This window comes from Gopherus flavomarginatus, chromosome 2 (assembly GCF_025201925.1).
Source record: "Gopherus flavomarginatus isolate rGopFla2 chromosome 2, rGopFla2.mat.asm, whole genome shotgun sequence".
Classification (NCBI taxonomy): Eukaryota; Metazoa; Chordata; order Testudines; family Testudinidae; genus Gopherus; species Gopherus flavomarginatus.
In genome coordinates this window covers 238,054,112-238,070,808 of record NC_066618.1, presented here as the reverse complement: position 1 = coordinate 238,070,808, position 16,697 = coordinate 238,054,112, and positions in this window count along the sequence as shown.

Below are 16,697 nucleotides of genomic sequence, written 5' to 3'. Positions count from 1 at the left end.
AACAAATCAATGCCTCTCTGAACAATTTTCTTGGTTACCACAAGAAGGCACTATAATACATATAACATTGGGTTCACTTCCCTGGACAACTGATGTTTTCAGCCAGAATTACAGATTTAAGTGACTTTAAGGAGAGTTCTCATCTTTCTGAAGGCTTATGGGCACTATTTCAGAAACATGGGACATATTCACATCTGGCTCCTGCATCAGAAAGTTCCATTGCCATGTTTTATTTTCATCTGTTTTACTAATGCTGTAAAGTATTAAACATTGGAGCAGATTCAGTGGCACACTTTGTTTTGTGCTGCTCCAATGACACAAAGCAGCCGTAAATCTGCCCTCATCAAGTTTATGGTTGTTTTGTATTGCTGGAACAGCACAGAGCACCGAAAGCATGCCAATGCATTTGGCTTACTTTTTGGAATGGTAGCAAGGATCAGTTTGGAAAAAAAAATTGAATTCCTGAAGGCAAAAACTCCAGTTTTGGTAATTCCTATTTAGGATTTAATTCCAGCACTCCTATCTGCTCCGAGTAGTATCTAGTGAAGTCAGTATCTTGCTTATCCACTTCATTACACCAGTTTTACTCTGGTATGATTCCACTGCTGGAGCAACAAGGCTATTGCTTGAGATTCCCTATGTCTCACACACCTCTGACAATCATTTCAGCCTAGAGTTGCCAACTCTGACTGAAGCTATTGCAGGAGATTCCTCCCCCCCTAAACATGACATAATGTAATTTTCTTGAAATATTCTATTAAAATCTCCTGGATTGCTTTCAGTAGTCATCAGAAGATCAATGCTGATTCCAGGAGACTCCAGGTCAATCCTATAGGGTTGGTAACCCTATTCAGGGCCACCCAGAAGATTTAGGGGCCTGGGGCAAAGCAATTTCAGGGGGGCCCTTCCATAAAAAAAGTTGCAATACTATAGAAAACTATATTCTTGTGGGGGCTCCTGCAGGACCCAGGGCCTGGGGCAAATTGCCCCACTTGCCCCCACCCTACGCGGCCCTGACTCTATTTCAGCCCCTTGTGATTGTTGGCTGCCAATGTAATTTATGCCGGGGAATAGACCTGGCACACAGCTCAGGGGTGCAAAGGTGACCTTTACACCCTCTTTTTCATCCTCCCTCTGGTTTGTGCTAAAGAAGTGGTTCAGTTTGTAAGTCTCTGAATACATGATTATACAGAAACCATCATAAGCACTTGTAGACAAGACCTTTTTCTATTTACAAAGAAATTACATGCCCAGCACATTATATGGAGCTTTGAAGTTGTGGTACAAATAGGTCTAAAAGTGTTGTAACAATTTTTTGTGGAAATAATACACCTCATGGTTTGGTAATAATACAAGTTTTTACAATGATCTAAATATGTATGTACCAAAAGGCTCTGAAGGAACTGTTTGAATCTTTTATATATCAACATTTAAATCACAGCAAAACTTCCTCTGACTCTAGTGCGGCCATAGACTTCAGTCGTGTCAGATTTCACTCCGTATACATTTTTATATAGTGATTCCTTAGTACTGCACATACCTGTTTCCTCTGTGTGGGATATATATCTGCTTAATTTACTGACGAAACCAAACTCTGAATGCTGCAAGCACTGAAGAACCTGTATAATGTAACTGAAGAGCAAGCTATATTCTACTCTGCCTCAAGTATCATCAACTAAATTGCTAGCTATTAAACCTCTGACTCCAGAATCTTTATTGGTTTTGATAGGGATGATGCAGACAGGAAAAAAGTTTGATTTTGTGATAGCAGGATGTGAGTGTAATCGTGGCTGTTGGAAAGATTGTAAACCAAATAAAATTGGAGAGTGGAAGTCATTGATGATGGCCTGGGAAAATATGAAACAATGAGCTGTGATTTTTAGAGATGGTCGTTTTTCAACCACAACCACACTTTAATGTTAAGGTCATAACATAAAAACAAACACATAACTCCCCTTAAAGTGTATAGGAGCCCATCCATATCCAAGGGAAGAATCTGGCTTCTTATAAAAGAGGGATAGATAATCTTGTGGTTGAAGCATGGAAACGGCAGCTAGGAGATGTGAATTCTAATCTCACTTTTCCCCACATTTCATGACAACTATATAGGCTTCTTGGGCAAGTTATTTAGGCAGAAATTTTCAAAGGTGCCCACTATTTTTAGGTGTCTCAGGTCTTAGGAGCCCAGCTTTAGAAACCTAAGTCTAATGTTCAGAGGCGCCGAGCACCGATAGCTCCTACTGATTACAACTGGAGTTGTAAGTACTCAGCACTTATGAAAATCAGGCCTTGGTGTCTCAAGTTGGGCACCCCAAACTTGGAGGCCCTCAAATTAATGGACACTACAAAATTTGGCCTCTCTCTGCCTGAGTTTCCCCAGCTGTTCCATGGGCATAATAATTGTTACTTCACAGAGTGTCGTGAAGCTTACTTTGTTATTGTTTGCTAAGTGCTCTGGGATTTTCAGGTTGTATTTAGATGCTATGGTGATTCTGGTTTATAGGTTTTTACTCACTTATCACCGTGATATATATCTGAACACTGGTACAAAACCCTAAGATAGACATAGACATACAAAATTAGACAGATGAGAAAGGTGGAAAATGCTATAGATATGAAAAGTTAATTGTAATTTTTAAACACACTTTGTTATACGGATGTATTGCAGTGGTTTCCTAGTCACTGAGGCTGGGATTTTCAGCAGACCTAATGGGGTTAGGCACCCAATTCAGATTCTTTACTCTTCCAGCTATGTAAGATATTAATTATGAGACTAGTGAAAACACACATAGAGACATGAAGTTTTTATTTAATATTTAGATACAAGAAATTATAGAAAAGTAAGAGAAGTTCGGGAACATGGAGGTATTATAAAGCACTCTTTAGCCCCAGGCATTGCATTGTGAATGCTTACAGCTTAGGCTGGTACAAGATAAATCAATTCTGCAATGTTGACATGCTTACAAGCTGAGGGAAGCCAGTGGAGATGAAGATGAAACAAAGTAAGTGGAGAGTGCATCATAGGAGGAGGTGACAGTCCAGACTTCTGTCTTCTTGTCATCCAGTGGCCTCTCTTTGGTGTATGCCAGGCATGGATGGCATGCCCCAGTTCCGGCTGTGCCTGCAGGATTATACCATCTGCCCCCCAAACAAAATGGCGTAGTGCGAGATCACGCCGCATAGGGTGTAACACTGCCTGACTAAAAATGCCACACCATGCCACTGTTATCACCCCAGTGTTCCAGCTGGGGATTGGCTTGATAACCTTTTATACATCTTTTCCCATTCCACTCACATACATCCAGGACCACATCTGATCAAGTGTCAGTCCATATTTATATCTGGAATTCCGGGAGACCAATTTTAGGGTTCTGGTTGTCCATATGTGGTATTCTGGTTGACTATGATTCCATTTCCAACTGTTAATCCAATCATTCATCTCAGTCCCTTTCCCAGTAGTTTTGATGTGTCAATGTGGTTAGCTCTTACTGCAAAAAGCCCTTAAGATGCTACCATCTGTTTATGGTTTACCTAGTTATCACAAAGTGCATTGCTAAACTATCACAGGATACATATTATTAACTTCTAGGCCTCACTATAAGCCCTTAATACTTAAGACCTATACCCGAGCCTGTTTTTTAATAAATATATGTTGGTTCTTCTACCTGCTGTTACAGATTCAATAACTTTCATCATTATTTTATCCAAAACTATAGGCCCTCCAAGATCAGGTAAAGGGTCGATGGTCAAGAAAGGGTAAGATGATAAGATGTCAGCATCTGTTTTCCTGTGTTTTAAAATTTTTAGCATCAAACAGGAAGAGAAGAAAGGGATTATATAGCTTAATCTTGAATTTCTTTCTTTCTGTTGGATTGTGTTACAATTTGAAGGTGCTATACAATAGGGCTTTTCTTGGTATAAATCATAATATTCATGTTCATTCTTTTTCCCCCTCTGGTGACACTCCACTAATTTAGATTTACTCTCCAAACTTTTGTCAGTTACCTCTGGAGGGCAGTAGATGTAGTTACAAGATGATTCAACCAATTCTTAAGCCTCCTCTGAGAATAGTACTAAGAGTATTTTTTTCAGGAAAGCTCAGTGTACCAGTAATTTAGTAAAATAGCTGAAAAGGGGCCCTTAAAATACGTACACTCTCTCCAAATCATTGCTCTTTATTAAGTTATGATTTTAATTCAATATTGCTTGAAGTAAAAGTTTACTTTTAAGGATTCCCTTATATGACAGACTTTATAAATACTATTTGCTCATTTGGATCTAGATTAAATGCTGAAATCTGTGGGCCAAATTCTGCCCTGCATAGCAACACTATCCTAATTTACTACATTGTACAGCTCCTAACATCAGGGGCCTGTACATGCTACTGCAATCCAAATAAATAATAATAATGAATTTGGCTTTAGATAATACTTTTCCTGTTTAGCATAACCTCTAAGTACAAATATATTGACAGGCAAAAAAAAGTGGGCTATTGCAATTTAGATTATGATTTTGCCTGAGAAAGGACTGTAGGACTAGGTCCTAATCAGCACAAACAACAAAATATATTTGGGGCCAAATTTTGCTGTGATTTATACCCTCTTCAGTCTCCTTTGTTAATGGAGTTGCAGAGGATATACATCAGTTCAGAATTTGGTCCTCAATATGGTCTGTAAAAAATGAGGATAATACTTCCCTACCTCACTGGGAGTGTTGTGAAGATAAACACGTTAAAAGATTGTGAAGCATTTTGTGATCTACTGATGAGAAGGGATATCTAAGAGCTAGGCCATTATTATTATTTTATATTTAAACTATCCCTGCAAACAGAATTACTGAATACACTTTCAAGGCAGTGTGATCAGGGGGGAAATACATGCACAAGTCCAACACAAACAGCAAAATGTTCGTATGTGTGAGTGTACCTCCCACACGCTACTTTGATAACGTATCCTGTAGGTGTCCACGTAAAAGATACTAAGTGCTATGTCACCAATGCGATGTTTCAATTACATCAGTTACAGTCACTTGCTAACCTGTTTTCTGTTGACAATTATCAATGAAAGGAAAAAAACCTTTTGGCTTAAACCTTTTTACACACAGTATTGCAGCACTTTATGTGTTTAATCCCGGTTATTAGGCAGCAGACAAGCAGGGTTTCCATTCACAGACAACTTCAAGTGACTCATGGAAGATGAGAGTCATTTACGAACAGTTGTATGCTCTGGTACCAAGTATATAAGTTGTTCTCCACTTTAACACAAGAAGAGTTGTGTTAACACATAAGTTATTTGACTTTAAATTGCACAACCACCTAACAGCACTCAAACCAGCAGGGAGCTCTCTGCTCTGGCCAGCAGTCAGTGCTTTGCTTTCTGTTTAAAGGGTGACACTTTGATCTAACAGTCAGCCCCCTCCACCCTGCGATAAAACATCAGCTATTCTGCACAGTAGTATTTATTCCACATTTCCTCTGTAGCATGCGTCTGTGTCTTGCATTGTGCTCATCTACTGCTCCATTCTGAGTGTACTGGCAGTACAGTAAAATGGACTAAAACCTCAGTATCTGAAGTGCTCTACACTGGTGCTTCAGAAATTGGAGTTCTAGCCACTTCACTTCATTCAGTCCCGGAACAGGAAGCACAAGCAGTGAGTAGTGGTGAATGGAGCAATACAAGTAGGGGACTGTAGAGGAGACAGAAGGTACATCTACAGTGCATGCTTCCGGCGGCATGTAGAGTACATACTTGGATACAGGTATACAGGTATAAATAGCAACGTAGATGGTGAGGCACAGCTTAGGCAAGTAAGACCCACCTGAAGCCTGTGAATATGTATCCAAGTACATACCCTATAGGGCTCTCTACTTGCCCAAGCCCTGCCTCCCTGTCTAGAAGGCCACTTTTAGCAATGTAGTGTCCCACTACCTCCCCCTTGCTGGAGCCTTCTCCAGGGAAAGACTCCAACAGTTGGGAAAGGAGAGGGAGAAAGACCTCAGGCTGAGGAGAAAGACCCAGCCACAGTAAAAACCTTTAGCAGCAGGAAGCTGTCATGTACTTCTGTGCCACATATGCACTGGCTACAAAGCTTGCTTATACACACCACATGTGTTCATTATAAAATCTGTTAATGCTCTGCCCTGGCTAAGGTTAGCTTTAAATAATGTATTTTACACACAGTGCCACCTAGTGGCTGAACAGTATAATGCCTTTTAGCATTTTATGCCAGAGCCTTTCACTGATACAGGCAGGTTTGCACCACTGTGTGGGTGCAATAGGCTTTTCACCACGGCATGTAGCTACACATACCCTACATGCCACCACCTTTTTGTTCTGTGTTTGTACAGCAGCTACCACATTAGCACCAGGGGGTACATGACTACAGCAATACAAATAATACATAAATAAATATGTAATATACAATCTCTTTGTAGCTTGCAACAGCATTGAGTACAAATAAAACATCTCCTGAGGATACAGTTGGAGTAGATTGCTCAGCATTACAACGACTCCATTCATTCTTCTCAGACAGGATGCAGCGATTGGTGATGGGTCCTCCCTTCCACCCCACTCCCCTGTAATTTATGCAGAGACCTATTCTTTTCAGTTTCCATCTGAGCCCACTGGGAGAGGTTGTGAGATGCCATGGGCAACACCCAGCTGTATATTTCCTTCTTAACAAACACAACCAACTCCATCATCAAGGTGTGAAAAAGCCATAGCGTCCCCTTTCTGTCACCATCTTGCAGTCACTCAGATTTATACCCTGAATGTCAACTTTGCCTCTGCTCTCTATCAGACCTTGAATCCATCCCCAATAAGCAAAGCACTTCCTTAAGCACATATATAACTTCTTTGCTGAAGAGAGATGGATTTAGAACATGCCTAAATGCTCTGCTCAAGCTGTGCCTCTGAACTCCCCCAGCTAGGCTATGTCCAAATCTCCTGCTCCTACCTCCATAACATTTGCAAAATCTGGCCTCTGTCCATACAGCTAAACTTCTCTTCCATGGCATTGCCATCTCCTTTTAACTACTGCAGCTTTCTTCTCTCTGACACTCCCAAGAACCACCTTGTCCCCATCAAGTCCATCCAAAATACTGCTTCTAAGATATTCGTCTTAGCCCATCATTCTGATCCTGTTACTCCTTATTGCCTTTTAATCCTCCACTGCATTCAGTTCAAATTTCATGTCCTCATGTGTAACCCTCTTGCCAGTCAGAGTTGGCAGAAACAAGAGGCAGGTTCAGTATCTAGGGGTTCCTTTTCAACAATACAACACAAACCTGGCTTGAGCCCCCACCCAGTGACCTAAGACAATTACACACCATCCTCTGGGTGCCTCTAAGAGGCAATACTTCCTCTCTCACAAGCACAGAGTCTGAGTGTAACATAAGCTTTTAATAAAAGGAGGGAAGTAACTCAGCACTAATTTGGGAAAACACTGCAACTAGAGTTCATAAACATAAACCATGAGCAAAAGACCACTCCCAAGTAAGTTGGGCAGTGTCCTTTCCCCAAGGGTGACAATAGGCTTGTATGGGGCGGTACGGCGTACCAGTAAAAAAACGGTACTGGCCTGTATGCAGCCGACGTTAAAGTGCTGCCGCGGCAATGCTTTAACATCACTGCCCTTTTTGCACCCCCCTGTCAGTGGTCCTGCCCTGACCCGGAGCTCTCAGCTGCTGCCTATATGGTTGGCTGTGTAACGGCTCTTACCAGTACACCGGACTGTATCATACCAACTTACTTTCACCTCTGTCCAACACCAGCCACAACTGATCATTTGGGCAAGCAATCCCACCATGCTGAGCACCTAGACAGGGTGGGTGTGCCCATGCAAACAAGATCAGCTCCTGAATTCCTTTTCCACAGCTCACCACTAGATGTCAGGGGAGGGCTCATTCAGACTCTGGTTACACATGTATAAAGGCCCTTCACAACTGAGCACCTCCCTACTTATCTACTCCTGTATCTTATGCCCCTCCATCTCCCTCCATCCCCCACTGAGCTGTGCATGTCACCTAATTAACTCAATAGGGCACTGACCCAGGTGTTAGGGAACCCGGGTTCTATTATCACCACATGCACTGACTTGCTGGAAAATCTTGGGAAAGTTGCTTAGTCTCTCCATGCGGTAAGTGTGGATGCACCAATACATGTGAAATATGATTGAATTAAGCTTACAACTCAACCACGTTTGTTGCTGTGATGTGACTTGGCACTCTGCTCCTATCTTCTTGTATAAATTGCTCTGACCCCTCTGGTCTGTAACCACCGCTGTGTACTTTATTTGTATTTTATCAGCCACCACCCCCTTACAGTCCTGTGCAGAAATTCTTATTTCCAGTGTTATGCAATCATAAGAGAGGGAAGAGCTCTCCCTTTACTGTGGCTCTGCTGGCCTTTCTCTCTCTCTCTCTCTTCTCCCCTCACACTTCCTTCCCGTGCTCCTTTTCTACTAGGGCAATTAATGGCCTAATTAGCTCCTTAGCTGTCCCCAACCCAGGCTGATCTAACAATTAGCCACTCTTTCCCTCAGCTAGGCCTTCTCTGGGGGAACAATTGGATTTACAGTGACCAGAGTGCTGGTTCAAAGGCTTGGTCTCAGCACTCTGACACAGTTGCACTTATATCAGGTGAGAGGGTCACAAACTAGTTACAAAGCCCTGGTTGTACATGGAGTGCAAATAGAGCTATAGATTGGAAAGCAGTTGTTTTTACTTACCTGGAAAGTCTTTGCTTTTCTGTATTTCTCATGCTACATCAATGACACCACAAATGTGTCCAGGCATAGAGAATATAGCAAAGGAGAAGGGAAGCCAAATGGAAAAGTACTTTATAAAAGAGTTGAAAAGGATCAGTAGGGGAGGAGGAAGAGAACAACATCTCCTAAAAATGAATGGTTTGAATGATTGCAGCATTTCCTTCATTCCAATTTACTCAAGCTGTGCAAAACAGCCCTAACTAGAGAACATTCTCATTATGTTTTCGCTGATTAGTGCAGGGGGGGAAAAGCTGTAGTTGGTATGGGAGCGGTTGTGGCTATTCAGAAATCTTGGTATGCAGTTTTATTCACACTACAGGTTATTATGATGGGGAAATTACCTGATACTAACCCAGTCTTCTAAATTAATCCTCTAAACTCAAGCAACTGAGTAAAGAGAAAAATAAATGGATACTATCAATCTCTCACTTGCTAAAAACTGTAGTTTCAGATTGGAAATTTACTGATCCATGTTTGTAATCTTAATGGATTCAACTGTCCTCAGTGCTTCATAAGAAATAACTGCTGTATGTATGTATGCATGCATAGACACAGGCATCATAGGAAATTTATATCGCACTACAAACTTAAACACTGCAATTTGAGGTTCTTTGGAAACAATTTATAGTGTTGTTTTATACATTCACATGTGATGTTCACCTATTGTATTAAACATAGCACTGTAGATTGTAAATTTTTAAGGAAACGTTTGTAAGCCTGAGCTTCCCCATTAAGGCCCACATTCAGCAAGGTCCTTATGCATGTGCTTAACTTTAAGCACATGGGTAGTGCCTTTGATTTCAAAGAGATTATTTACCTGTTTACAGTTAAGCACATGCTTACACATCTTAGTGAATCAGGCCCTCAATCCCTCTCTTTTGGAAACCCTGATTATGTGTTCCATGACATATGTAGATGTAACTGAGCAAAACACAGCCCAAGATCTTTATCTGATTTTCTTTATTATCATTCTGTAAAATTCAACTAAATTATTACAAACCTACCCCTCCATGCAAATGTCTGAGATAGTCAGGTCCCAGAATAAGCTGCCCTAAATATTCCATTCTGCCCTCTTTCCAGGGCCGTATTATAGCATTGATTCTTAAGCTGAAGTTCCCATCAGCATAGGAGTTCTGCCTAAAAATTAATGGCATGATCTAGCCTTTGCCCCATGGGATCCAGAAGTCAAATATTACTTTTAGGTACACCAGTACCTAGGGTAGCCCCAGTGAAATGAGTGTAGTTAAGCCGGGTTTCACTTCAGTGTACATGAGAGCATTCTCATTTGGTACCGTTGTCCATATGGTCTGCCAGGAGGGAATCTGGGGCTTTTGATGCAAAGATAAAAAATGACTAAAGCTAGGCTAGTGCTAACTAAGGGAACCAGTAGTAAGTTGTCTTCAGCTCTGTTATACCTCCAGCTCCCACTGAACTGACTGGAAAAATAACTGTTGTCTTCAGCCTTTATTGTAAGGGTGCCAAGCACAGGCCTACCTTTAAGCACATGAGCAATCTCATTGACTTCAAAGCTTATAGCTAGGTATGTGCTTAAGGACAGGTTGCCAGGTGTCCAGTTTTCAATGGACACAAGAACAAATGGATATAAACTGTACACTAGGAAGTTTAGACTTGAAATTAGACAAAGGTTTCTAACCATTAGAGGAGTGAAGTTCTGGAACAGCCTTCCAAGGGGAGTAGTGGGGGCAAAAGACATATCTGGCTTTAAGACTAAGCTTGATAAGTCTATGGAGGGGATGGTATGATGGGATAGCTTAATTTTGGCAATTAATTTGGCAATTGACCTTTGATTATCAGCAGGTAAGTGTGCCCAGTGGTCTGTGATGGGATGTTAGATGGGATGGGATCTGAGTTACAACAGAGAATTCTTTCCTGGGTGCTGGCTGGTGAGTCTTGCCCACATGCTCAGGGTTTAACTGGTCACCATATTTGGGGTCAGGAAGGAATTTTCCTTCAGGGCAGATTGGCAGAGGCCCTGGAGGTTTTTCGCCTTCCTCTGCAGCATGGGGCACGGGTCACTTGCTGGAGGATTCTCTGCAGTTTGAGGTCTTCAAACCACAATTTGAGGACTTCAGTAACTCAGACATAGGTTAGGGGTTTGTTACTGAAGTGGATGGGTGAGATTCTGTGGCCTTCATTGTGCAGGAGGTCAGACTAGATGATCATAATGGTCCCTTCTGACCTTAAAGTCTATGAGTCTATGAATCTATAAAAGGGACCTTCCCCAGCCTGGTGAAAATGAGTGAGTGAGTGAGTGAGGGTGAGAAAGAGCAAATGATGGAGGGAAGGGGGCGGGACCTTGGAGAAGGGGCTGAGCAAAGGTGTTTTGTTTTGTGTGATTAGAAAGTTGGCAACCCTAGGTCAAGCCCCCCTTGCCTGATTTTCAAAAGTGCTGAGCACCTGCAGCCATTAAGCCTTGATTCAGGCAAACTCACAGAAGTCAACAGATTTAAACACATGCTTATAATTAAGCACATACCTCTGTGCCCTCCTGAATTGGGGCCCTGTTGACTGTAGTGTGAACTGGGGCAGGGGTGCCGGAACAGGGGGCCATGGCTCCATCTCCCACTTTTTACTGGCTGTAAGGACGAGTGATGGGGGGAGAGGGCAGAGAGGAGTGAGCAGGGGGCAGGGTTTTGGGGGGGTAGAGCCAGCCTGGGGATGGGGCCTTGGGAGAAGGGGCAGTGTGAGTGTGAGGGCAAGAGGAGAAGGGGCAGTGTGGGGGTCTCAGGGGAAGGGGTGGTGTGGGGGCAGGGCATGGTTTAGGCACCGGTGGCCCCCCACTTTTAGAAAGCTTCCACCTCTCCTGAACTGGGGTTGCATTTTCTTTGAACAGCTCTAGTGCCCTGATGTTTGGAACCAGGGACTTGAAAAGTGGCAGAGGAGTCAGGGATGTGCGTTTTTTTTTTTTTTTTTTTTTTTGCCATCTCCATGAAAATCTGCCCAAATCCAGACTCTGAAAAAAAAATCACCATTTGCACATGCTCAATAGAGACTTCTTTGGCTTTAGCAGTTAAAATCTCCAAGATTCTGTCCACACTGGGCAGGTTCCAGGCTGGGTCTGAGCAGGACATTTCCTGCAGGTGCATCTGTGGGATGTGCCAGGGCCAAGGCACCTGAAGGGAAAGCTAGAATCCTGTCTTTCCTGTGCTCTCAATGACTCCTCTGCTGGGCCCAGGCAACATGGAGGAGGAAGCTGCCTCATTCAAAGATAGGGGGGACAAGAGCAGAACCTCTCTATGTGGGGAGGGGCAAATTGGTACAAGGACAAGAGGGAAGGAGACTGAGATTGAGGCTGGTGGCAAGAAGGAATATGGGACTGGGAGTTAGTATGTATGGAGACTGGGGCAGACTAGGGAGACAGGGAGTACTGTGAAACAGAACTTGGGAGGTGACACAGAGACAGGACGAGGAGTCAAATGGGCAACTGAGACAGAGAACCAATGGGCTGTGAGGTAGTGGTGAGAGGAGGCAGATTTGATGAGGAGCTAGGGTGCCAGGCGGAAACTGGGACTTGGGCTAAGAGACTGGGACAAGGATGCAGAAGGGAAGAAGGAGAACTCTGAGATTGGATGAAGAACCAGGGGAGGGTAATTGGAACTGGAAAGGCTTGGATATGGGGAATATGTGTGGAAGGAGGTAAATGGAGACCAGGGTGGGGAAGAGAGACTGATTGGAGGAACCAGGAGAGGATGGGGACTGGAAATGGCTGGACAAGGAGATGGGGTTTGGGAGGTGGAAGTCTGAAGAGGTCAGACTAGACTTGCTGAACGAGAAGACTGGGATTGGGCTGAGAAGCCAGAAAAGTGTATACTTGAATTGGCTGGTTGAGGAGAGTGGGAATGGGATGAAAGACGGAAGGGGAAAAGACAGGACTGGAAGAGAGATAGATTGGAGAGAACGGGGCATATTTAAGAGGGAAAAAGGGCAGAAGAGTCTTTGCCCACTACAGCACAATTCCCTGTAGAGACTAGAATGGACTCAAAATTCCTCTGAGGTCAGCTAATATCTGTGAAACCCATTGGCAAAGTGGCAGAATTCATGCCCCTCTCTGCTTAACAAGCAACTGTGAGATGATTAGTGGAGTGCTAACTATGGAATGAAAAGTTTGGATTTGTGACATTATGAGTAAGTCATCCTCCCCTATTCATATTCTCTCCTTCCCCATAAGGACTGCGACATCACGTCAGCCAGACAGCCAGCGATCACTTGTGAACCATACATGACCTCATCAGCTATGAAGAACCTGATCTGCATCATTGAGACCTGGCTGGCAGACTCTGAAAATCCTGTGCTAGCCCACCTTGTTCCCACAAGAGGCATGCTACATCGCTGACCCAGATAGGCCAAGAAGGCAGGTGGCATTGCATTCATCTTCTCTGCAAACATCAAATCCAAAAGAGGTGCCTCAGGTTCAAGTTCATTCAAATTAATTCAGCTGACAAAAGAAACCAAAGTCAATGCTAACAGATTTTACACTCACTCACAGACCACCACAGATTAAATTATTCTTAAAGGAGCTCACTCCCACCTTCTTGGCTTGTTGTCCTGGAAGATTTCAACATGCACGTAGGCAAGGCCACAGATGCATAAGCCCAAAAACGCATCTGTTCTTTTCCTCTCTAGGATTTTCACAGGTCATCTTTAGTCCAATCCCCATACTTTGGATCTGATCTTCAGCCTAGATGTCAAAGGTGCAGTGTACCCCAGGTTACTAGTTTTACCTTAAACCACCACTCCTGTAAACCCCATAGCACTTGTGAGCACTTATAATAAAACAAAATAAGGTTTATTTAAGTAAGAATACAGGTTTAACTAGAATTCAAAGAGTAGTGGAAGCAAGTGGTTACAACACAAAACAAAACATAAAATGCAAACCTGGGTCTACCCGTATTAATAGTTACCTTTCCTATCTAATAAAGCAGCTGTTCCCTAGAAAGTTCAGTCTTTTGCAGGGCTGGCTGGTTTCAGCCAAACAAGGATCCAGATGTTCATAAATGCCTCCCTGCTCCTCAAGGGGTTTCCTCAGTGAATGCATCCAGAGTGTCTTTCCCCATATTCTGTTATTCTGAAAATAGTCTTTTGTTTCTATTCACAGACAGCGTGGAACCACTCATCAAAGTTTCTGAAGTGACTTTGACTGTTTGTCATCTCTGATGGTTTTCCCATTCAAAGTCTTAGTTTTGCACAAGACTAATCAATTAAGCCTTTCATTTCATCACCAGCCAGTCAGTGCGGGGTGACAACTCCCTCTTGCCCAAACGGGCCATAATCAAAACATCTTGGTGACTAATCTTTACTTTTCACTCCAAGTCCATAAAGAATACTTGGTTCCTCGTATATGACCCTTATGTACATTTCACAATTATTATGAGTCTTGATAAGTTACAAGCTTTCTGTTAAAAGCAGCAAAGAGTCCTGTGGCATCTTATAGACTAACAGACATATTGGAGCATGAGCTTTCGTGGGTGAATACCCACTTTGTCAGATGCTTTCTGTTGACATCTCACATGCTATCCCTTATTGATAAAGACCCTGCAAGATATGTGTTTGGTGTAATGAGTTTGTCAGGTCTGAGGTGACAGCTGTTTACAAAGAGTAGGGGACCTTTTGCCAAAGTGTGTCTGTGTCACAGTAGTGTGCACTTCATGGGGCATATTTGTCCATTGTGTTATCCTACTGAAGTCAAAGTTACAAGTAGCCTCTTTTGCAGGTCCTGTATTGGGAAGGTCTTTCTTCTTTGTACATTTTCCCTTGTTATTGGCTTCCCCATAATTATTCTTCTAAAATTTGCAGATTAGAGCTGGCAGAAACTCGGAATTTCTGTTCTATGGGAAATTTTGACATTTCACAATTTGTTTTTGTCACAAATCAAAATGATAAGTCAAAATTTTAAAATTTATCTCAAAACATTTTGAAATATTTCATTTCAGTAGTGTCAAAGCACCTTGTTGAAATGTTTCATTTGACTTTATTTATATTGTTATATATTTTATATACATTTTTTATTTTGATGTTGTCAAATCAGCATTTTCTTGCTCACGAAAGACTATTCCGTCTCAAAATTTTTGACCAGGCTGCCCTTCAGATAGACTAAATCCTCCACCACCTTCAGTTGGTGCAGCCTTTATTTGACTCTGTTTTAATGGAACTAAAGACAAGTTAGTGAAATGAATATGCCAAAAGGAAATTGGTATGATGGTCATTAATTTTCTTGCTGCAGTACCCATATGTGTAATATTATGCAAATATGCTATTTGTTTTAAAGAGTATGTCAGGTGAGTTCTGCTGTATCATAATATAAAAATATAGGAACATAAGAATGGCCATACTGGATCAGACCAATGTCCCATATAGGCCAGTATCCTGTCTTCTGACAATCACCAATGCCAGGTGCTTCAGAGGGAATTAAAACAACAAGCCAATTATTCAGTGATCCATCCACTCCCAGCTTCTGGCAGTCAGGGGCTAGGGACACCCAGATCATGGGGTTGCATCCCTGACCATCCTGGCTAATGGATCTATCCTCCATGAACTTATCTTATTCTTTTTGGAACTCAGTTATAGTTTTGGCCTTCACAACTTGCCTTAGCAGCAAGTTCCACAGGTTGACTGTGCATTTTGTGAAGAAGTACTTCCTTTTGTTTGTTTTAAATTGGCTGCTTATTCTTGCTTTATGTGAAGGAATAAATAACACTTCCTTATTCACCTTCTCCACACCATTCATGATTCATAGACCTCTATCATATCCTTCCTTAGTAATCTCTTTTCTAAGCTGAAAAGTCCCAGTCCTTTTGATTTTTCGTCATATGGAAGCTATTCCATACCCTTAACCATTTTTGTTGCCCTTCTCTGTACTTTTCCCATTTATATATATACCTTTTTTGAGATGAGGTGACCAAAACTGCTTGCAGTATTCAAGGTGTGGGCATTCCATGGATTTGAATACTGGCATTATGATATTTTCTGCCTTCTTGTCTTTCCCTTTCCTAATGGTTCCTAACATTCTGTTCGCTTTTTTGACTGCTGCTGCACACGGAGTGGATGTTTTCAGAGAACTATCCACAATGACTCCAAGATCTTTTTCTTGAGTGGTAACAGCTAATTTAGAACCCAACATTTTGTCTGCATAGTTGGGATTATGTTTTCCAATGTGCATTACTTTGCATTTATCAACATTGTATTTCATCTACCATTTTGTTGCCCAATCTCCCAATTTTATGGGATCTCTGTGTAATTCTTTGCAGTCAGCTTTGGACTAACTATCTTGAATAATTTTGTATCATCTGCAAACTTTGCTACCTTTCCCCCTTTTCCAGATTATTTATGAATATGTTGAACAGTACTGCTCCCAATACAGACCCATGGGGGACATCACTATTTACCTCTCTCTTGGGTGACCATATTTCCCAAAGAGAAAACAGGACACCCCCAGCCACTCGCCTAAGGTCCCCATTCCTGAGATTGTTGTCCGTGGCTACAGCCCATGGCTAGAACCCCTCAGAACGCTGTCAGCCTGTTGCTGGAACCCTGCGGGGGCCCCCTCAGGAGGCTGTCGGCCTGTTGCTGCCCCCACCACATTCCTCCATTTGTCCCGTTTGCTCTTGCCAACTAATCAAGTGAGCAAGAGCAAACGGGACAACTGCCTCCCTTTGGAAAAAAAAAATTGGGACAGGGCTTAAAAAAGGGACATTCCCAGCCAAAACAGGACGTTTGGTCACCTTATCTCTCTCCATTCTGAAAACTCATCATTTATTCCTACCCTTTGTTTTCTGTCTTTTAACCAGTTACTGATCTATGAGTGGACCTTCCCTCTTATTCCAGGACTGCTTTAAATTTAGAATTTAATATAATTTTAAAGTATGAAGCTCATAACAGATGCATATAAATTTCTAGGACTGTAAAAAAATCAA